This window comes from Rutilus rutilus, assembly GCF_951802725.1.
Source record: "Rutilus rutilus genome assembly, chromosome: 19".
In the NCBI taxonomy this organism is placed as follows: domain Eukaryota; kingdom Metazoa; phylum Chordata; class Actinopteri; order Cypriniformes; family Leuciscidae; genus Rutilus; species Rutilus rutilus.
This window is the reverse complement of record NC_140232.1, coordinates 25,289,620-25,295,637: the sequence shown is the minus strand read 5'-3', so window position 1 is coordinate 25,295,637 and position 6,018 is coordinate 25,289,620. Positions and strand designations below refer to the sequence as shown.

The 6,018-nt window shown below is 35.9% G+C and overlaps 1 long non-coding RNA gene across 2 annotated transcripts; it reads left to right on the top strand.

Annotated features, from left to right (window-relative positions):
* Positions 1-2,002: 2,002 nt before the first annotated feature.
* LOC311278193 lies at positions 2,003-5,257 on the top strand. 2 transcript variants are annotated; one of them, XR_014625392.1, is made up of 6 exons: positions 2,003-2,285; positions 3,305-3,378; positions 3,444-3,578; positions 3,705-3,807; positions 4,624-4,720; positions 5,221-5,257. It is a non-coding gene; the product is annotated as an uncharacterized lncRNA (long non-coding RNA). The 2 variants fall into 2 exon arrangements; XR_014625393.1 differs by lacking the exon at positions 5,221-5,257 and having other exon boundaries at positions 4,624-4,856.
* The last annotated feature ends 761 nt before the right edge of the window (positions 5,258-6,018 follow it).

Here is a 6,018-nt window from a genome sequence, read left to right as displayed (position 1 = left end):
ACATCTCCCCCAGAGTTAAACAGTTGAGTTTTACCGTTTTAGAATCCATTCAGCCGAACTCCGGGTCTGACGGTACCACTTTTAGCATAGCTTAGCACAGATCATTGATTCTGATGAGTCCAGTAGCATTTCTTTCAAAATGACCAAAGAGTTTCAATATTTTTCCTATTTAAAACTTGACTCTTCTGTAGTTAAACCGTGTACTAAGATCGACGGAAAATGAAAAGTTGCGATTTTCTAAGCCTATATGGCTAGGAACTACTCTCATTCCAGCGTAATAATCAAGGAACTGTGCGGCTGTACCATGAGTGCAGCAGGCGTAATGATATGACGCAGCGCCTGAAAATAGGTCTAATAGGTTAGACAAACTTAGTCCCGGTCACGTTGGAAGAAGTTACCGAGCTGGGGACTATTTTCAGGCGCTGCGTCATATCATTACGCCTGCTGCACCCATGGTACAGCCACACAGTTCCTTGATTATTACGCCGGAATGAGAGTAGTTCCTAGCCATATAGGCTTAGAAAATCGCAACTTTTCATTTTCCGTCGATCTTAGTACACGGTTTAACTACAGAAGAGTCAAGTTTTAAATAGGAAAAATATTGAAACTCTTTGGTCATTTTGAAAGAAATGCTACTGGACTCATCAGAATCAATGATCTGTGCTAAGCTATGCTAAAAGTGGTACCGTCAGACCCGGAGTTCGGCTGAATGGATTCTAAAACGGTAAAACTCAACTGTTTAACTCTGGGGGAGTTGTAAAATGAGCTTATTTCCGAAAAAAGTGGAGTATCCCTTTAAAGCTGCAGTCCGTAGTTTTTCCTCTTTGTCGCCATCTCTGTTCGAAATCTGCAATTGCAGTTATTCACGGAATTATCAACTTTACGTGGGTTGTGCCTCGGCACAGATGAATCCAATGTTTTGAGGAGAATAATGCGGCTGTCAGTCACCGCGCCGGTGTGGTGGATACTGTCATTCGCAATCACAGATTCTACTTTTTGGAAGAATGACCAACATAAGAATTTTCACCGGAAAATGTCATCTGAACAACAAGTAACATCCACTTTTGTTCTGACCAACTAAGGGGAAAAAAGCATTGCAGTAAATCGCGCTGATTAAATCTAATAATCGCTAATCATATCATGTCAAACTGTGCAAATTATACTTTGTTCTCAAAGTGAATTGTTAATGTTAAAGGGTCAGTTCACCCAAAAATGAAAATTCTGTCAGTAATTACTCACCCTCATGTTGTTCCAACCCCGTAAGACCTTCGTTCATCTATCATCGCTCTATCACACACATGACCAGCGTCGCCCAATAGTGAGCCTACGTGTGACGTGCAACACAGACGCGCTATGCTTAAACACTAAGTGAAAAGACTCGAGGCCCAGAGAGAAGGAAATGAAAAGTGGAATAAAGTCGTTATTTTTGTTTGTTTTTGCGCACAAAAAGTATTCTCGTCGCTTTATAAACTTAAGATTGAGCCACTGGAGTCACTTGGACTATATTAACGATGTCTTTAATACATTTTCTGGGCCAGCAAGTTATAGTGTCTTAGAAGCCTATGGAGGAGAGATCCAGCTCTCAGATTTAATCAAAAATATCTTAATTTGTGTTCCGAAGATGAACGAAGGTCTTACGGGGTTGAAACAACATGAGGGTGAGTAATTACTGACAGAATTTTCATTTTTGGGTGAACTAACCCTTTAGCAACATCAGCATTGCGTGACTACATTTAATGCCCTACCGATATTATCCTTGTTTTCGCATGGGTCGGTTGCAGTCTCTTTTTTTCTGTAGCCACTCCGAAGTCTTTTGCGTTTTACAACGGGTGAATCTCCAGTTGTCACTGGTGATTGTCGTTTGAACCTTTCTGGATCCGCCATCAAATTAATAAGTTTAATTATATCAAGTTCTGTGAGAAAAGGCTATAAATCTCACACGCATCCTCACACGCAATATAGCCTACTAGCCAAGACCCCTTCTTTATGTGCACTGTAAAAAATCCAACTTGCAAATTGTTAACTCAGTTTAAAATTTTAAGTTGAGTGGGCAAATTTTTTACTGCAATGTTGAGTTTACTTATAAAAACTATTTAACTGCAAGTGCACTACTATTTTGTCCAATGAACACAAACAATTAAGTTGAGAAAACTTAATATTTTGATTTCATAGTTCGAACGTTTAACTTCCCGTCATCGCGCATGCGCAGTCTGTCTCGCTGTACGTTACTTGGGGTTTCCTCCTCCAACCACGCTATCGAAGGGACTGGATTTCATCTGATTGCGGTAAGTTTTCTTTAAGCTTTATGAATGAAAATAGGCTATAAATTGAACACATATGTTGATAAAATATAGTATTATGTTAAAAGATATATTTCGTGGTGACGATAAGTTTCTATTGTTAGAGATTATCCACGTAGCACATTGCTACTTAACGTGCTAACGTTACCCAGACTAACGTTAGAGTGAGGAAACATGCTTGAAAAAGAAGGACAAGGACGTGCATGGTGTTTAAAAGATCTTAAAAATGTTAAGCTCAGTAAGTCGTGAATAAAGACTTAAATGCGGTGCTTGCGCTGATTGAGAGACTTTCTGCCGCTTCTCTCGGACTCGGACAGAATCTGAGTGCGAATTCAGCTATCTTTCGTGGCGTATTGCGATTTAATAATGACATACACATACAATTATGTCAATAACAAAAAACAAAAAAAAGTATTCAAGTAAACACAGTCGGCAATGTCTTAAGTGAACATAACCAATTTGGTGAAACCTAGATGTTTCAGTATTAGATCCATGAGCTCTTAAAGTGACCGCAGTCCGTTCAATTTAATTTCAAGTTTATTTGTCATGTATACAAATTTCAGTTACAATTTGTACATGCTTAGGTTGAGGCTCAGTCATTCTACAGTAGTGCAATATAATTAAATACAATACAATTTAGAGGAAAAATTTAATAATAGAAGCCTATGCAAAACTAATGTGTTATGTTAAAAATATATATGTTAGCTTTGCATATCAAATAATAGAATGGGTAGTATGTGTGCGGTATGTTTTAAAGTGAACAGGATAAAAATATTGTGTATCCTTAAATATTAGGCTAAATCCTTAATGTTAATCAATTAACAAAAGACAAAATCGCTGTAAATACAGTGAAAACTATGCATTGATTCTTTTTCACATTTGATTATTCATTTTCTGTATTATTTTTGCTACATGTTAAATTAACCTACTGTAACTGATTTTTTTGTTGTTGTTTTGTTTAATAAAATTATGTATCTTTGTTCTGTTGTATTTGTCCTTTTTAGACTAAAGAACATCAGTACAGTGACAAAATCCTTGGATGTGCTAAAACAGTGGCCTTTATTTTTTAAAAGATCAGGTGAGTTGAACTGAATTTACTTACTGTTTCTTACTGTTTCAACAATGTTTTTTTTTTTTTTTTAGGGTCTCTGCTCTCTGCTGAGTATTACAGTATCACACAAACTGATCCGAAGAGCACCTTTTTCTCTTAGTTAAATGAATACACATCTAGTTGTACAGAGCAAGTGGTGGAGATGAAGATCCTCACTTGATCATCAAGTAATTATTTTGCATGTGATCATATCTCTCTGGTTAAAGGCTGAATGGTGCCATCTCTTTTTCAAGGTAATTCCCATGCTTCACTTTGTATATAACTTGTTCCGTATTTGTTTTTCTGTCTTTCAGACACAGAAACTCCAATGTGCTTCCTCAAAGAAAGTCTACAACTCTTAAAGGTCTGCCTTTGTTTATGAGGGAAAAGTCTGGAAACATCCTGAAGACTTGCCTGGTAAGAAGATCATCAGCATATACACTCACACCTGATATATTTCACCTATTTACCAGATGCTGTTAAGAGATAGGTTTTGTGTGATATACAAAACTTATCATCAACAGACAAAGTCATGGTAAAAATTACTTTATTAAATAATTGTAGTTGAAACTTTCTCAGTGATCAGTTTGACTTCATCTGATAGCACAAATTCAACAAGTTGTTATTTTACCAAAGCAAAGACAGTGGAAAATTACTGCTTCACAACACTGTCCGGAGACATTCCCTCTGATATCTAACCTGTTAAAACAATACAGTGCACAATCATAAGGTTAAACAGTAATGTAGCAATAGCAGAGTAAATAAAATTAATATAATATGAAAGAATATGAATATAGGAGATATATACAAGAAAAGGCAGCATGAAAGTAATCCATGTGACTCTAGTGATTTAAACCAATCTTCACTGATGCAATATGACCAGTTTTAGGTGATGAACAGAATGTGTGCCTTAATACATGTACGATTTTGGGTGACCTAAAATAACTAAACTAAAAAAAGCATTAAATCAGAATGGCCGTGGATTCTGCTGTGGACGAGTGCCACAGGCAATCACATCAATGCTGATATGGCATTGTTTGGAGGTGGGAAAATGTTTTCCGTTTATCAGTTTTAGCTCTATGGCTGAATTTGAACATGCTTAAAAAACATGACCACCTTTACTTTTCAAGTGAAGTTACATGAGCAGACCTTTAGGAACACTCTGTGGTCTAACATAATTCAATACAATAAAAAAATGACCCTAATTTTATGCTGATTTATTTTCTACTGCAGGACACAGAGCCAGAAGACATTCACAAGGGGAGAAGATGAGGACCTTAACTATCGTTGAAGATGATGTTGCCACTATCCACTCAAACCCAAATATAAGGTGCCTCTCTGTAGTACTATAAGAGCAGTTTGGGCCAGATAATGTGCAAGACCTTTGCCACAGTTGTTACTCTCCTCTTTGGCTTGATTTATGGCCCCAATGTTAACTATTCTAAAGCATTTAAAAAATACACCAGTAGTAACTGGTTAAGAAAAAAATTGTTTAGTTTGTTTAGAAAAAAAAACGTTTATTTATCTTGACCTAAAGTGCTCCGCAAGGCTGAATTTTTTTTTGCATAGTCCTTCAAAAGATTGTCCAAGTAGCTGCAATCCATATGGATAATTGTAAGGTTGAGCATTTATTTATTCCAGTTTGTACTCTAATTTTGTGCATAGTCTTTTTTAATTTTTTTTATAAATATTGAAGAGTGGAATAGAACTTCATCACCTTAAAATATGTGTACCTAATGCAAATAGAAAATGTGTTGTTTTGCAGAATATTTGTCAATAAATAAGTTCTGTAATGATAGCAATGTCTTTTGTATTGTGTTGTATTTACAGTATGGTTTACTCCCTGCATTTGGATTCTTAATGTGAAGCCTATACAAGTATCTGGGTGAGATATTTGAAAAAGTTGAATCAACTTAAAAAAGTAAAAAAGTTGAATCAACTTAAAAAAGTTAAAAATTGAATCAACTTAAAAAAGTGAAGCAACCAGCTGCAAAGCTTTTTTGAGTTTACTGAACTTCAGGACCTCTGTAGTTGTGCTTACTCGTTTCTTTGAGTTGGACTGGTAGTTGGATGAACTTCGACCACTGAAGTTGAGTAAACTCAAAAATGCTTTGCAGCTGGTTGCTTCACTTTTTTAAGTTTACTCAACTTTTTATTTTTTACAGTGTGTACAGATGTGACGTAATGACGCAAAGACATGCTCGAATTTCCCGCGGAAATCCACCAGTACCACTGGAATTAAAAACATTATTACAAGCTTACCGTTTTGAATCGAGCTACGGCAAGCAGATAGTTTTGAATGCTGGCTGGTTATGTACTTGCTCAAAAAATTATTTTGGATTATTTTTAACCCAAAAAAGTTACGGAATGCAGCTTTAACATTCTGAAACAAGTAGTAATATTTAAAAAATGTTAGACGAACATCCATCCAACTGAAATGTTTCAGAAAAAAAAGTTCATAAACAATGTATAAATAATGTTTCTGTGCTACAGTTTTGAAAACATATTTAAAGACCAGATCATTTTGAAAGAAACGTTCAACCTTGCCAGAACCTTAACCACAGTTCTGAGAGTGTTCCCTGTTTGCTGGGAATACAAATGAGAATGCTAATAAACATCATTCAGGCA